The 16665-nt window shown below is 42.1% G+C and overlaps 1 long non-coding RNA gene across 1 annotated transcript; it reads left to right on the top strand.

The window, feature by feature from the left end:
* Positions 1–5108: 5108 nt before the first annotated feature.
* LOC113029746 (uncharacterized) lies at positions 5109–5408 on the top strand. The gene is made up of 2 exons (XR_003273488.1): positions 5109–5174; positions 5265–5408. It is a non-coding gene; the product is annotated as an uncharacterized LOC113029746 (long non-coding RNA).
* Positions 5409–16665: the final 11257 nt, after the last annotated feature.

Raw genomic sequence — 16665 nt, 5'->3', positions numbered from 1 at the left:
CCGTACATACAATACAAACATCACATTGGGGAGACAGGTCAGGCCAGGTAGCACAAAAGGATAATACAGGAATGCACAGGTATCAACACACCATAACACAATAAACACAGACAGCAACATGGGAAAGAGTTCCAGTGTGTACATCTGATCTGGGACCGCTACAATCTTTCGACTGCACCTCCAGCTGACCCGATGTCCACATCATGGGGGAGGTAAGCGTTGGAGGTGGCGTTGGATAGGGAGGGTGATGCGTCAGTGAGTGCTTATCAGTATCAGTATATGTATGTGTGTGCGTGTCCATAGTTCAGCTGAGACAGTGTCCTTCGCCCTGCCAGGCTAAGTAAACAGTCTTCCAGCCAACCCAGGTGGCCTTGCAGGGAATGGGAAGGTACAGACTCAACACAGTCGTTATCAGGGAGTTGTTGTTCGGCTCCAGCCTTGAGCTGGCGCCGAAGGGGTAGCCGGGTTATGATGGTAATTGAGAATTTCAAGCTGTTTTTTAACACTCCGACACTGGTCTCTCAGTCTCCCATTAATAGCTGCGAGCTTCTCCGTGATGTTATTAGCCGTCGATTCTGTGGTCTTGTCACTCTTTTTGCTCACATAGCAGATTCTGAGACCTCACGACCGCAGCCAACTGATCCGAGGTGTAATCCAGCTCCGCCCAGAGATGTTGTTCTGAGTTGATTCTTTCCTGATATAATCCAACATACATACGCTCAAAGGTGTTATTCTGAGCATTCACTGCAGTCGTAAGCGCCTCCAAGCTCTTAACCATGCTGCCTTCAGTGAGCCCTTTCTGAGAAGTCGCACCTGTCGTCGTTCCAATCCCAGCGGGCAGCCTTGTGGGGGTTTGAACAGCTGGTTCCGCTCTCTTAATTCTCCGATAAGTCAGGGCCAAGCCAGCTCCGATCAGCAAGAACCCTGTTATCATGGTTCCGAATAGGTAGATATCTTCAGCGTCCTCGATCGACAGTCCCGCCAGGCACACGATCCTCTGCCACCCGTCCATCGTGTATCCGGCAGGGAAAGTCCCTCCAGGGCACTCAGGTTCTCCCGAGCCCAGACTTCACGTTAAAGGGTGTCAATAGCATTCAGAGACCAGTTGATCAAATCCATAATTCTCTTTTAGGTTTTAGACACAGACTGTGAGAGAGTGTTCCAGGGAAAGTAATACAAAAAAGACACGAGACTAGACAAGGACATAAGAACTAGCAGGAAAGATAAGGGAGAGGAGAAAAGTGCGTCCGCCTCCTCCGAGAGCCGAAGAAATAATGTTCCTGCTCAAAACAACAACAAAAAATCTGTTAAAAGCAGTAAAATCCTGAAATCTGCAGTATAGTCAGTCACCTCTGATTATTTCTCAGTTGCAGTGAATAGAAAATGAACTGTAGGAAACTAAAAAGAAGAAAGAAGAAGAGAAATAACAATTTTACATAAACCAGGGCCTGACCAACCCTCCTTGGATGAGGGTGTCTAGTGATATTGGCCGAAACACCTGATGAATCCAAGGTCCACTATTGATGATGTGTCCCAATTTAAAATGATAATCTAGATCAATCTCTAATCCCTAAACCTTACCAAGGAAGGAAAATGGCAGATAAGCCTGGGTAAAAGACCGAAAGTGTCATGGTGCTGGGTCGTTGACCCAGCATTTTGTGTTTATTATGATTATTTTCCTCTGTTCTAGTTATTCTGATTTTGGTATTCTGTGTCCCCCCCCCCCTCCCCTTGTGTCCGGTTCGTGTTCTAGATTTCCTGTTTTATTCTGAAGGTCTCTGTCTGTTGTCATTGTGTTCAGCTTGTGTCCTTCATCATGTGTATTAGGATCAGCTGTTCTTCCCTCCTGTGTGTGATTACCCGATTACCTTGTGTGTGTATATTTAGTGGGTGTCGGTCTGTGTTCGTTGTCGGCTCGTCTGTGCTTCTTGGTGTCCTATTCGTTAGTCTGCGTCTCTCTGCCTTTCACCCCGTTTCCTGAGAATTTCAAATTTGCTCTTTAGTTTTTCCCAGTTTAGGTTTCCGTTAGTATCTCTCATGCTTCATTTCCAGTTTTTGTCGCCCTGCCACTCTGTAAATAAACGTCACTCTCATCACCAGTCGCTTGCTTGCATTTTGGGTCCTCGTTCATCCACTGCACGACTGCTACCCCAGCCGTGACAGAGAGTTGACACATAGAACGATGTGTGCTGCTGGCAAAGTTTCTGGGCTGCCTTTCCTCATAACAGCCATCCCTCAAGAGTCTCTCCATCTAAAGCAATCCATTATCAGGGACTGTAACATCTAGCCCTTTTAACTGAGAACTCTGGAGTGATTCAGTGACCACTGCGAAAGGGCAGCTGACAATCAGAGAAAGACCAGATGACAGCTTGGAAAGACTGCTGACAGGAGGGAACAGACCCTAACGGAGCTGGTGTAGGTAAGTGCCTCATACCAGCAGGACCCAGCACTTTTTAGCGAAGCTGGGTGCACCCATTATTGCTACAGAAATCTCAAAAGAGAAGATATCCCTAGGGTCTGCGAGAGCAGAGGGGGAAGAAGACCCTTTCTGGACAGATTTAATGGCAACTTCCAAGAAAAAAAAAAAAAAAAAGATTTAATGGCAACGAACCACGGAACGGTACGGTACCAACGATGAATAGAACCAACCAGCTAATAATGGACCATCAATGATGGTAGGAAGGAAGTCGCAGAACTGCATTTGTGGCTGGTCAAAGTCCAGAGGCAGTCCAGAGGTTGAAGTCCAGAGGCAGGAGAATTCCCACAGTCCTCAGGGTATCAGCACCCCTTTCGAAGTTCATTGTCGTACAGACTCCCTCATAGACTCCAGATCAGGACTCAGTCAAATCCAGCCAGTAGCAGTTCCCAGTCAAGAGCTTAGCCAGCCACACTCAATATTAGATTCTAGCTCAGGGCCCGGCCATTTAATATCAGCCCCTAGCTTGGAGCTTAGCCACCAACAGCTAGGAACACACTTGTGTATAGATGTAAGCCAGCCACAATCAACACTACGTTCCAGCCCAGAGCGCATCCAGAAACAGCCAACAGAATCTTCCAACACTCTAGCTACTAGCAAGGGAATGGAATATGGAAGGCAGGAAAGATCAGCTTCTGTGGCCCAGATCCAGAGAGAAAAATTTGACACTAAGCTAACCTAATCCGGGAGACTAGAAAACAAACGTGACAACCTTAAACATGAAAACCAGGCGAGGATGCATAGAAACTTGGAGACATGGTGTGAACAAAGACAATGCAGCAATGAATAACAGCAGACCTAAATACACATGAGGGTAACGAGGGAAAACAAAACACAGGGTTCATAGCTAGGATGAATGAACATCGTGACAAGAGTGACAAGAGAAAGCACACTGAACATGGGCTGCGAGTCACAATAAAAAATCAGACGTAAGAAGCACAGGCTTGACATAACATCAGGGAAACAAAATTGGAGATGGAAAACAGACATAAGAAACAAATACAGAGAACATGACAGTTAGGGAGAACAACCCGCCTGATAGAATCATACAAGGGGAAACATAATCAAGACGAGGCAAGAAACAGGGAGAGAGGAAGCAAGAGCAACACAAAGGCAGACAAAGTCATCACTGAGACAAGCAAAGGGCGATGGAGACTTAAACAGATAAAAAAAACATAGGGCGGAAACAGACACGGGAGGAACCTAACGAGACAACTAACTAAAGTTTAAACCATAGGAGTTAGGACAGAATCATACAAAAGGCATAAAAACTCAACCATGACACCATTCTGTTGACATCTGTTCAAAAACATATCATAATCAATTGTTTTTATCCTTTACAAATATGCAATTATGTCCTTATTTACCACAATATCACCTATATTTGTCATGTTGTAAGAAACTGACAACAGCTATAATATATACAGAAATACCATGGACATCTGCCTGTCTACAGTTTATTTTTAAGTTGTGAAATGGTAGTTCTGACATGGTATATTTGCTGGATTCGTAGCTAGCTAGAGCTCCTACTATAGATTGCCAGCATATGGCAAAGATTATAAACTTTATTTAAGTACTGAACATTTTAGCAATGGACATTAGCCTAAATCTACATGACTAAATGGAACACATTTTACAGCCAACAGCGCGTCTTGCCAAGCCAAGCGCGGATAATGAGAGTTCTTCGACATCGACGAAATAGTCTCTGCCCTCTGCTCCATCTCACTGGCAATGTCCCTCGATATGCGTGATATGCTGGACATTTTCAGGTCAAAGACGGCCCCAGCAAAATGCCCAGGCGCTGTTATTCTTCTCCTCTGTGGCACCTAAAGTGTGAACGTAACATAAAGTGGCCAGCTCTCTGACCAATCAGAGAGCTCCTTGCATCCCACAGTGTGGTTTATTTGCATTGCAGCATGATTTTTAAAATGAAGTTGCTAATCCAGATGCTAATCCAAATGTTAATTAATGAGCTAATCTGTTAGTGAACAGAAAAGGAAAATGGATTTTAAAATGAGGAGTGGAAATGCCATTTTAAATTGTGTTTAAAAAAAAAACATTTTGAAACTCATTGTTTTAATGTGGAATCTGAAAATGAATTTATTTATTCTTGAATTCATTATTTATGCAGAGAATTCTTTATTTCATTGTGCGTGGCTCTTGTGGTCTTCCATACTTTATTTCTATTTTATTTTTAACTGCTTTGATTTTCTTTACCTTTCAAAAATGTAACTTGACCTGGAGAGCTCTGCACAAGAATTCCAGCGTGCATGGACTGCTGGTCCTGTACGCAAATGGTAAATAAAAATCTTGACTGCTGAGCCAAACACCAACAAGATTGTTTTTCTCACTCCCCCCAATTTCTCTGCACTGTTTTGTATATCATGTTTGAGTTTGTGTGGTATTTTATCTATCAAATTCCTGAGGCATACTGATGGGTGAAGTGAAACACACACACAGCGTTTGGAGCTGGAATAGCACAAGTTGAGACAGGATCACACTGAAAACCCTTTGGGTGTGGAGTGAATGTGCATTTCTGCACTCTTTGAAGAAACTTCAAGTTACAGCCACTGCAGCAGATTTACATCACGTGGCTTCACAGGACGTAGTCTGGACCTCAGCGCTGAGGAGAAGTTCAACCAGCTCTGCTTGCAGACCGGCATCCTTCCTGAAAATATTGTTCATCTTCCTAAAACCGGTACTTTTACATTGGCGCTGAAGTTCTACATAAAAACAGCCTGAAATATAAATTGATGTTACCTCACACTTTCCATGTTTCCTTCTACAGAGGAGTGTCCGCTTGAGTGTTTTGTCTGATCTGTTGTTGATCGTCTCACCGACACTGCATAAAGATCTGACACCATCTGTTATGGAAATGTGACTGAGCAACATCTGTAGCAGTTTTTAACAATAAAAATGCAAAAATCTAGAATGTTTTTCTTCATTATTCATCCTTTAAATGAAATAAACTGAAGCACGTCCATAACAACACGATTCACACGAGTATTTCACGATTCTCCACAGCTGTGATCACCATTTTCTTTGTGTATTTGTAATAGTTTTAACAATTTCTAGTGTTGGACGGCTAAAAGATGAATAAATAATCATCAGATGGACCCATTATGAAAATAGTATTTGCTTCATCTGATAGAGTTACCCTCAGCTCAAATAACTGTGACATTAAAATGCTGTTTACAGTCTAAGTGCCTCGTTCAGTGAATTTCACACACAAAACATTCATACTTTCATACCTGAATGTGTCCATACAAGTGTAGGACTGTCTCAGAAATGATCATTTGACTGTTAGATGGTTTTCCCTCCATAAGCCTGGTTATGCTGGAGCTTTCTTCCTGTTAAAGGGAGTTTTTCCTTCCCACTCTTGCCAAAGAGCTCACAGGGGGTCATATGATAGTTGGAGTTTCCTCTGTTTCCTCGGTGTTGTTGTTCAGTCTTTACCTTACAATATAAAGCACCTTGAGAAGACTGCTGTTTTGATTTGGTGCTATATAAGTAACATTGAATTGAAATTATTTTTTTTCTTTATTTGCTAGTTTACATGAGCCAGCGTGTCTCAGGGAAACAATATTTAGAACTTTGTTATTTGAAGCAAAGCCTCGCTTATTATTTAGTTATTATTCTCCCTCTCTTAACCACGCTCTCTTACAGTATCCTCACCATTTACCCATCTTACCACGAGGTAAGCATGATTCTTTATCTGGACCAATAAGAGTGTGTGACAGTGTGCAGGTTACAGATGGTGAACACTGATTTTCACTCATTTGGATTCATTAACATGCATCAAGGAAAGAACAAAACAGGTTGGAGCACATTTTATAAATCTGACAATAATTTTCATGTTGCAGTTATTTCCCAAATTTCCCACGTGTGGGACTAATAAAGGTTAAAGGTTATCTTATTTGCTGCAGCCCGATGTCCCCAGCAGGTCCCCGAGGTCCTCTGATCAGGGCTTACTTGCTGTAAAACAGACTAAGATGAGAACTAATGGTGACAGAGCTTTTGCCACTGTGGCCCCGACACTGTGGACTCTCTCCCTGAGATATTAAGAACTGTGGACTCGGTTGTTGTTTTTTAAAAAAAACAACTCAAAACTCACCTTTTTAAACTGTTTTTGGTTCAATTTCTGCCTGTTTTATATTGTCTGTTTTACCCTTTATTATTTGTTATCTCATGTGCAGCACTTTGTGATTCTGTCTAGAAAGGTGCTACATAAATACAAGTTATTTATTATTTATTTGTTTGTTGTTTTTTGTTGCACACATTAAAACATGTCTTTGCACATAGAAGTAAATGATGCCTAAGGAGTCTTCTCATATTCAATTCAATTCAATTTTATTTATATAGCGCCAAATCACAACATAAGTCGCCTCAAGGCGCTTCATACACTGAACAAAAATATAAAGGCAACACCTTTGTTACTGCTCCCATTCCCCATGGGATGGACGTAGAGACCTAAAATTCATTCCAGATACACAATATAACCATCCCTCCCAAACAGTGGTCACAAATCAGTCCAAATGTGTGGTAGTGGGCACATCTGCCATATTGAGATAATCCATCCCACCTCACAGGTGTGCCACATCAGGATGCTGATCTGACATCATGAGTAGTGCACAGGTGTACCTCAGACTGCCCACAACAAAAGGCCACCCTGGAATGTGCAGTTTTTTGCACTATTGGGGGTCTGGGGACCCAGAACCGGTCAGTATCTGGTGTGACCACCATTTGCCTCATGCAGTGCAACACATCGTCGCATGGAGTCTATCAGATTGTCAATTGTGGCCTGTGGAATGTTGGTCCACTCCACTTCAATGGCTGTGCGAGGTTGTTGGATATTCGTGGGAACTGGTACACGCTGTCGTATACGCCGGTCAAGCACATCCCGAACATGCTCAATGGGTGACATGTCCGGTGAGTATGCTGGCCATGCAAGAACTGGGACATTCTCAGCTGCCATCTGCCCTGAACAATGTGAACCATGATTCATCCGTGAAGCGCACACCTCTCCAACGTGCCAGACGCCATCGAATGTGAGCATTTGCCCACACAAGTCTGTTACGGCGACGAGCTGGAGTCAGGTCAAGACCCCGATGAGGACGACGGGCATGCAGTTGAGCGTCCCTGAGACGGTTTCTGACAGTTTGTGCAGAAATTGTTTGGTTGTGCAAACCAATTGTTCCAGCAGCTGTCTGGGTGGCTGGTCTCAGACGATCTTGGAGGTGAACCTGCTGGATGTGGAGGTCCTGGGCTGGTGTGGTTACACGAGGTCTGCGGTGGTGAGGCCGGTTGGATGTGCTGCCATATTCTCTGAAACGCCTGTGGAGACGGCTTATGGTTGAGAAATGAACATTCAATGCACGGGCGACAGATCTGGTTGACATTCCTGCTGTCAGCATGCCAATTGCACGCTCCCTCATTGCTTGTGGCATCTGTGGCATTTTGCTGTGAGACAAAACTGCACATTCCAGGGTGGCCTTTTGTTGTGGGCAGTCTGAGGTACACCTGTGCACTACTCATGATGTCAGATCAGCATCCTGATGTGGCACACCTGTGAGGTGGGATGGATTATCTCAATATGGCAGATGTGCCCACTACCACACATTTGGACTGATTTGTGACCACTGTTTGGGAGGGATGGTTATATTGTGTATCTGGGATGAATTTTAGGTCTCTGCGTCCATCCCATGGGGAATGGGAGCAGTAACAAAGGTGTTGCGTTTATATTTTTGTTGAGTGTAGATACAGAGAAAAACCCAACAATCATATGACCCCCTATGAGCAGCACTTTGGCAACAGTGGGAAGGAAAAACTCCCTTTTAACAGGAAGAAACCTCCGGCAGAACCAGGCTCAGGGAGGGGCGGGGCCATCTGCTGTGATTGGTTGGGGTGAGAGAAGGAAGACAGGATAAAGACATGCTGTGGAAGAGAGACAGAGGTTAATAACAGATATGATTCAATGCAGAGAGGTCTGTTAATACATAGTGAGTGAGAAAGGTGACTGGAAAGGAAAAACTCAATGCATCATGGGAATCCCCCGGCAGCCTACGTCTATTACAGCATAACTAAGGGAGGATCCAGGGTCACCTGGTCCAGCCCTAACTATATGCTTTAGAAAAAAGGAAAGTTTGAAGCCTAATCTTGAAAGTAGAGATAGTGTCTGTCTCCCGAATCGAAACTGGAAGCTGGTTCCACAGAAGAGGGGCCTGAAAACTGAAGGCTCTCCCTCCCATTCTACTTTTAAATACTCTAGGAACAACAAGTAGGCCTGCAGAGCGAGAGCGAAGTGCTCTAATAGGGTGATATGGTACTACAAGGTCATTAAGATAAGATGGGTCCTGATTATTTAAGACCTTGTATGTGAGGAGCAGGATTTTGAATTCAATTCTGGATTTAACAGGAAGCCAAAACAGGAGAAATATGCTCTCTCTTTCTAGTCCCTGTCAGGACTCTTGCTGCAGCATATTGGATCAGCTGAAGGCTTTTCAGGGAGTTTTTAGGACTTCCTGATAATAATGAATTACAGTCGTCCAGCCTGGAAGTAATAAATGCATGAACTAGTTTTTCAGCGTCACTCTGAGACAGGATATTTCTAACTTTAGAGATGTTGCACAAATGGAAGAAAGCAGTCTTACATATTTGTTTAATATGTGCGTTGAAGGACATGTCCTGGTCAAAAATGACTCCAAGGTTCCTCACAGCGTTACTGGAGGCCAAGGTAATGCCATCCAGAGTAAGAATCTGGTTAGATACCATATTTCTAAGACTTTCAGGGCCGAGTACAATAACCTCAGTTTGATCTGAATTAAGAAGCAGAAAGTTAGCGGCCATCCAGGTCTTTATGTCTTTAAGACATTCCTGCAGTTTAACTCATTGGTTTGTGTTATCTGGCTTCATGGACAGATAGAGCTGGGTGTCATCAGCATAGCAGTGAAAATGTATCTGCCACAAGTTTTTATGACTCCACTTACATTAGAAAAATAATGTGATGGATAAAAGGGAAAACAGGAAAAGAAGACAGGCATGTGGATATTCTATATATTCTGTAAATGTAATAAACTTCATTTCACTTCTCAAATATCACTGTGTGTGTCTCCTATATGATATATTTAACTGACACTTTTTTAGTGTAACAACCAACGATTTATACAGGACACTAATGACTATTAACTAGGTTGCCCAAACTTTTGGATCCACTGTATGTCATGAGGACAAACAGAATTATAAAAGCCATGTATACAGAGCCTCAATTACCTTAAGGCTCTGTATACATGTTTTTAATAGAAGATTAACTGGGATTAGCTGGCAGAGGTTTGGAGCCAAATCCAGGACAAACAACTCTAATAAGATGAAGTGAGCCTTCATTCACACCAAAAACAATTGAATAGTAACAAAGTGTTTAACAAAAAACCCAAAAGACTTCAATGGAGAAACACAAGAGATCACAGTTTGACCAATGAACCATAAAGGAATAAAAATAAAAGCTTCAAACACTACAAATCAAATCCACTGATTAAGAACACAAAGTGAACACAAAACCCTCAGAGATTGACAGCAGCAAACTAAGTGATCATCACTGCACAAAGACATGGAAAAACTGAAAAGTCTAAATATTTCTATGCATGACTCAGGTCACAGCCTGAGATTTTGTGAAAAAATCTTCCTATGACTGAGTTTGCTGGCATTAAGCCTGAGCTGAGCTAGCACTGCTTAGGTTCTTGTGGTTTATTACCTTGAAGAGCTTTATTTCTTTTATTTGACTTATTTTGTTTGTTTTATTATTAAAGATATTTAAAAGCATGGTGGATGGACAGTGCCTTTCCTGTTTCAAGACAAGCTCAGCTGTCCATTTCTAACCCAAACCAAGCTACAGCCATGCATCAGCACTAACAACAGTTTTGTTTGTTATTTTAGTTTATTTAGTCAGTGCGCCCCAGGGCAGCTGTGGCTACAATGTAGCTGCCATCACCAGTGGGTGGATGTGTGGATGACTGGTTGTGTAAAGCGCTTTGGGATCCTCAGGGACTAAGTAAAGCGCTATACAAATACAGGCCATTTATTTACAGGGAAATGTTATTTAGTTTTTTATATTTGTATTGCCATTTTATTGCCTAAAATCTAATTTACTAACATAAATTTAACACCGAAAATTTGGATAATTACTGAATCAAAAAATTTCGCAAGACCTGAACTCTTTCATGGAACGGTTCTCCCACAGGGAACGGTTCTGGCTCCGTTCCTCTTCACCATCTACACTGCAGACTTCTCCCACAATTCCACCCAGTGCTTCCTGCAGAAGTTCTCTGATGACTCTGCAATAGTCGGCCTCATCACTGATGGGGACGACAAGGAGTACAGAGGACTGACTCAAGACTTTGTGGACTGGTGCCAGCTGAACTACCTCCAGATCAACGCCAGTAAAACCAAGGAGCTGGTGGTAGACTTCCACAGGCACAAGCATTCTCCACTGCAACCACTGAACATCCAAGGTATGGACATTGAGGCTGTGGACAGCTACAGGTACCTTGGTGTTCATCTGAACAACAGACTGGACTGGACTCATAACTCAGACGCCCTCTACAGGAAAGGGCAGAGCAGGCTGTACCTGCTGCGGAGACTCAGGTCGTTTGGAGTGGAGGGCCCACTCCTGAAGACCTTCTATGACTCTGTGGTGGCCTCAGCCATCTTCTATGGTGTGGTCTGCTGGGGCGGCAGCATCTCTGCTGGGGACAGGAAGAGACTGAACAGGCTGATCCGAAGGGCCAGCTCTGTTCTAGGATGCCCTCTGGACCCAGTGGAGGTGGTGAGTGACAGGAGAATGGCGGCTAAGCTGTCATCCCTGATGGACAACATCTCCCACCCCATGCAGCAGACTGTGACAGCACTGAGCAGCTCCTTCAGTGGGAGACTGCGGCACCCACGGTGTGGGACGGAGAGATTTCGCAGGTCTTTCCTCCCCACTGCTGTCAGACTCCACAATAAAGACTTTAACTGAACAAGCACACACATCCATACATATGCAATAATACTAAGTGCAATAATCCTTTCTGTCATCGTTGTATTTTTACTCAGTTGTATATAGTATTTGTATTTGTATTCTATTTTTATCTTATTGTATATTTATTTTATTTTATTCTACTGTATATAGTATTTTATTTTATTCTATTCTGTACAGCTGTGTACTGTATTTATTCTTATTTTATTATAATTTTTGCTTCATAACTTTTGCACTGTCCACTTCCTGCTGTGACAAAACTAATTTCCCACGTGTGGGACTAATAAAGGTTATCTTTATTCACGGCTCAAGAGTTGGGAGTTCGCCTTGTAATTGGAAGGTTGCCGGTTCGAGCCCTGGCTTGGACAGTCTCGGTCGTTGTGTCCTTGGGCAAGACACTTCACCCGTTGCCTACTGGTGGTGGTCAGAGGGCCCGGTGGCGCCAGTGTTCGGCAGCCTCGCCTCTGTCAGTGCGCCCCAGGGTGGCTGTGGCTACAATGTAGCTGCCATCACCAGTGTGTGAATGACTGGATGTAGTGTGAAGTGCTTTGGGGTCCTTAGGGACTAGAAAAGCGCTATACAAATACAGGCCATTTACCATTATCTTATTTTTAATTTCTCTATGCTATTTAGGCTGATTGGGACCTGATGAATGTAAAAACAAAGAATCATCTTTTAACCCTAACCTGTAACCCTGATGGAGATTGTGAGAAAAATTATATCCACATATTTTTTAAAGTTTGGTAAAACACTAAGTCCCAAGTCCTAACAATACATCAAAGTCCTCCTGGAACACGTGCTCTTATTGTGAAAATCTGCATGTCTTTTTCCATCAGAGGTGGAGCCCTGACTCCTTCTAGGTAGCAGCTTGCCTGTCTGTCAGTGTAGCAGGTCTGGACTTGTTGGTGTGAAGCTAAAATTCAGTGAGGAGCTCAGACTTGTGAGAACAAGATGTTCCTGCTCCCTCTCTGATGGATCTAATTGGGTTAGCTGTGAAATTAACTTTCACAGGAGGTCAGGGTGTCCCACAAACATTTTTTTTTTGGTATTTCTTTGGTACCGGTACTGGTTTTATTTTGTTGTATTTATCCACGACGGTTTGTGAAAATATTATGAGACATAAACCGGTCCATGGTGCAAAAAAGGTTGGGACCGCTGCTTTAAATCATGTCCACACCTCTTTATAAGCTTCATTTATATAAAGAAGAGTGTCCTACATCTATCAGTGAAACAGCTGTGATAGGAGGGAGGGGAAAACAGCTAAAAAAATGCTTCACTGTCTAAAAATATATGACCTGAACTGAATTTGATTCTTTTAAAATCCTTTAAATGTTTCTTTCAGCTGTAAAAACTTTATTTATACTCCATCACAGTCCTGTACAAATGATAAACACCTTAATAATTTTGTTGATAATCATCACTGATAAAAAAAAAAAAATTACTTTATTATTTTTAATAATACCTGAATCTGCTCAGAAAGCGAAACGCTGAAATGTTAAGTTTCTGATGGTTTTTGACAAAATTACACAGAAACCAACTGTCATGGGCCGGGTCTGGGACCCAGCATTTGTGTTCATTTTGCACCGTCATCATGTACCTTTGTAGACATGCTAAGTTCTTGTTTTATTATTAGTCAGGGTTTGAGTTGCCTTGTATTTTGATATTCTTTTATGTTAGTAATCTAAAGCTCCTCAGTTGTTATCTTAGTCCTTGTTCATCTTGATCCTTTTGTTTCATCAGAATCAGAATCAGAAAGGGTTTTATTGCCAAATGTTGAGCAGGTTTACAACATTAGGAAATTGCTGCGGTGCTTCAGTGCAAACATACTGTTATAAATTACGCTTAAATAGACATGAAAATAAAAATAAGAGTAAGAATTAAAAGTGCTAAGTGGATAGATATATACATGATATATACATGAGTGCAGGTGGTGATCAGTGCCAAACATAGAATGATGCAGTGAACACAGCGTAGGGTCATGTGTTAGTGGTGGGAACAGTCATACGGTTATTGTTCATGTGTCCAACAGCAGAGGGGAAGAAACTGTTCTTATGGCGAGAGGTTCTGGTGCGAATGGACCGGAGCCTCCTGCCTGAGGGGAGCAGGTCAAACAGACTGTGTCCAGGGTGAGAAGGGTCAGCTGTGACTGAGCTGCACGCCCCAGTGTCCTGGAGGTGTACAGGTCCTGCAGAGATGGGAGTCTGCAGCCAATCACCTTCTCAGCAGAGCGCACAACACGCTGCAGTCTCATCACCCCTTATGTTCCAGTCTCCCTGATTCATGTTGTCAAGTTCGTATTAGGTCTGTCATGTTTATTTTGTAGGAGGCTACTGTAGGTAGTTTTACTTCCCCGCAGCATCATTAAGTTCATGAGTGTCAGCTGTTTCCCCATGTGTTTTTCCTCCTAATCACCCTTGTGTGTATTTAGTCTGTGTATTTGTTAAGTCATTGTCAGGTTGTCTGTTTTCCTCGCCACACTTTGTCTCATCATAGTCAATCTTAGTTTTTTCACAGCTAGTCATAGTTGTCAAAGTGTTTCATAGAGAGTCATAGTTTTCATGATTTTTGCCTGCAACCAGTTAAATCAAGCTCGCGTTTAGTTCAACCTGCAAGTCCTCTGTCTGCGTCTGCTTCTGGGTCCGGCTTCACAAAGATCGGCGTGCCCCGCCGTGACAGTACCACCTGACCATTATAGACCCAGCGGACATCTGTGACACCAACAGTGTGAAATCACATTCATTCAAAAACAAAGTGCTCGTAATGTGAAAATCTACTTCCTCCCCCTCCCACCGGTGCTGAGGTTCGCGTGGAGCCCCGCCTCCTTCCAGGAAGCAGCTCACCTGTGTGTCGGTGTTTAGTCTCAAGCTGTGGAGGGGAGCTTGTTGTTGGTGTGAGAAGAAACTGTAAGTTTGCTTTGCTTTGTTTCCTCCTTTAACAGTTTATCTTTACAAACTTTAGGACCAGAATGTGAAGTGAGACATGTTTATTTACGTAACATTAAACAAATCAGATGTATGATCTGAATTTGAGTGTAATGAAACAAACTCTCAATATGTGATAGTGTTTTTATAGCTGTATTAAATAACAAGTTGTTACTGTTGATGCTTCACAAAAGATGGTGAAAATGGCCTGTATTTGTATAGCGCTTTACTAGTCCCCAAGGACCCCAAAGCGCTTTACATATCAGTCATTCACACACTGCTGATGGCAGCTACATTGTAGCCACAGCCACCCTGGGGCGCACTGACAGAGGCGCCCCAGGGTGATCATGTGTACTGCAAACTGAAACTATGTTGCGTGCAGTGACTAGTTTTTCTAGTTTGAACTTCTGTAACAAATCTTTCCTTTGCTGAAAACAAACATAATTTAAGGCAGCTTTGTTTCTTAAACTTGGTGTTCTTCGTTCTTGGGTTCCCCTCAATAAGCAGCCCAGGACCAGAAACATGTGAGGTTCAGCTCCAAGATCCATAAACAGATCACATTGTTTTTTATCTGAAAGCTTAAATCAGATTCAACACGAGTTACATCTTGAAGTGTGTTCTCTATATCAGAGAAAACAGAGCTGATAAACATGTTTTCATATTAGTGTCATGTTTCGGCTGTGTACAGGCAGGAGACTGACCCAAACGCAAAAGTCACGACAACGAAATTAAACTCAAAAAGCTGCTTTATTGCAGAATGGCATTGTTTAAAACTAATCTGGGACACGGGTAAACTGAAACACAGCCATGAGTGAGACTACGACACTGACAAAGAGAAACACAGAGCTTAAATAAACAGAGGGATAATGAGGGAATGAGACAAAGGAGAGCACAGCTGGGAGTAATCAGGCTGGACCAGCCAAGGGAAGCAAAACTAGAAACACTCACATGAGACATGGACCTTCAAAGTAAAACAGGAAACACACTGACTGAACTCTAAACATGCAAACTTAACAGCAACTGAGAAGACAGAACATAGGAACCTGAAACATGGTACAAAAAGGCCACAGTAGACACAACATTGAACACTGTATATTACACTTGTGTAATATTACAAAGCCAAAGAACTAAACCTATGATAACCATAACTGAAATCTAGGGAAACAAGAAACAGTACAACAAAGGACTCAAAACATAATCCATAATATAAAAACATAGGAAGCCTAATAAGCTTAAACATAAACTATAAACATCAAAAGAACTAAAACTCAAAACACTGGGTCATAGGACCCAGGATCGTGACAATTAGCACCTGTAGGTTCTCTAGCACACTCAGAAAAATAAAGGTGCCAACTGGAACCAAAAGTGGTTCTTTAGACTGATGCCATAGAAGAATTTTTTTTGGTGCCACAAAGAACCTTTCAAACAATTGTTCTTTGAAGAACCATTTCTTTCAGTGGTTCTTTGGGGCACCTTTAATGGTTTTTTAAAGAACCATTTTTAAAAAGGTCCTTCAAATGGTTCTTTTAAAGAACCATTTTAAAGAACCTTTTTTCAAAATAAAATGCATCATAAATTGAATTTGAGTAGGGTAATATAAATACGAGCAGAGCATAGACATGTATTAATGGTTTGTCATTTTGTAGTTACCAAAAGACAAAAAGGCATTTTAACCCTCAGCACAACATCACTACTGATACATGTCACATATTAGTGTTTTAAACAGTAATAATTAAATATATTTGCTATAATATAAATAAATATATAAATACTATAGCTACAGATAACACAAATAATACATGTATTGTTTAATTAATAAAACATCAGAAAGTGATAAAACACATTAGAAATAGCAACAGCTTCATAACAGACCAATAAATCAACACATTTTCATCAGCAGATGTTTGCATGTTCAGTAAAAATATTTCAACAACAAGTTTATGATTAAAATGATCAATGAACTTCAGCCTTACGCCATGTAATGTACGTTTCATGTTGTACTCATGGTCCTTGGTTAGTCCAGTTTAGGATAATGTCTCTGACGTATGTATCATATCAAATATATGTCATATCAAAACAAGCCCACACCTGCAGTTGTTTCAGTTTTTCACTGGTGTTTCCTGTCAGCTGGTCAACCTCACTCAGGCGGACATCCATATCAGCCAACCAAACGACAAGTTCCTCCCTTTGTGCTTCAAACCCCTCCCACTCTGAGACAAGGAGCTGAAAGAGAGAGAAAAGGGTCAATTATAAAGAAG

The sequence above is a fragment of the Astatotilapia calliptera genome, chromosome 9 (genome assembly GCF_900246225.1).
Source record: "Astatotilapia calliptera chromosome 9, fAstCal1.2, whole genome shotgun sequence".
NCBI lineage: Eukaryota > Metazoa > Chordata > Actinopteri > Cichliformes > Cichlidae > Astatotilapia > Astatotilapia calliptera.
This window is presented reverse-complemented; position numbering and strand designations above follow the sequence as displayed.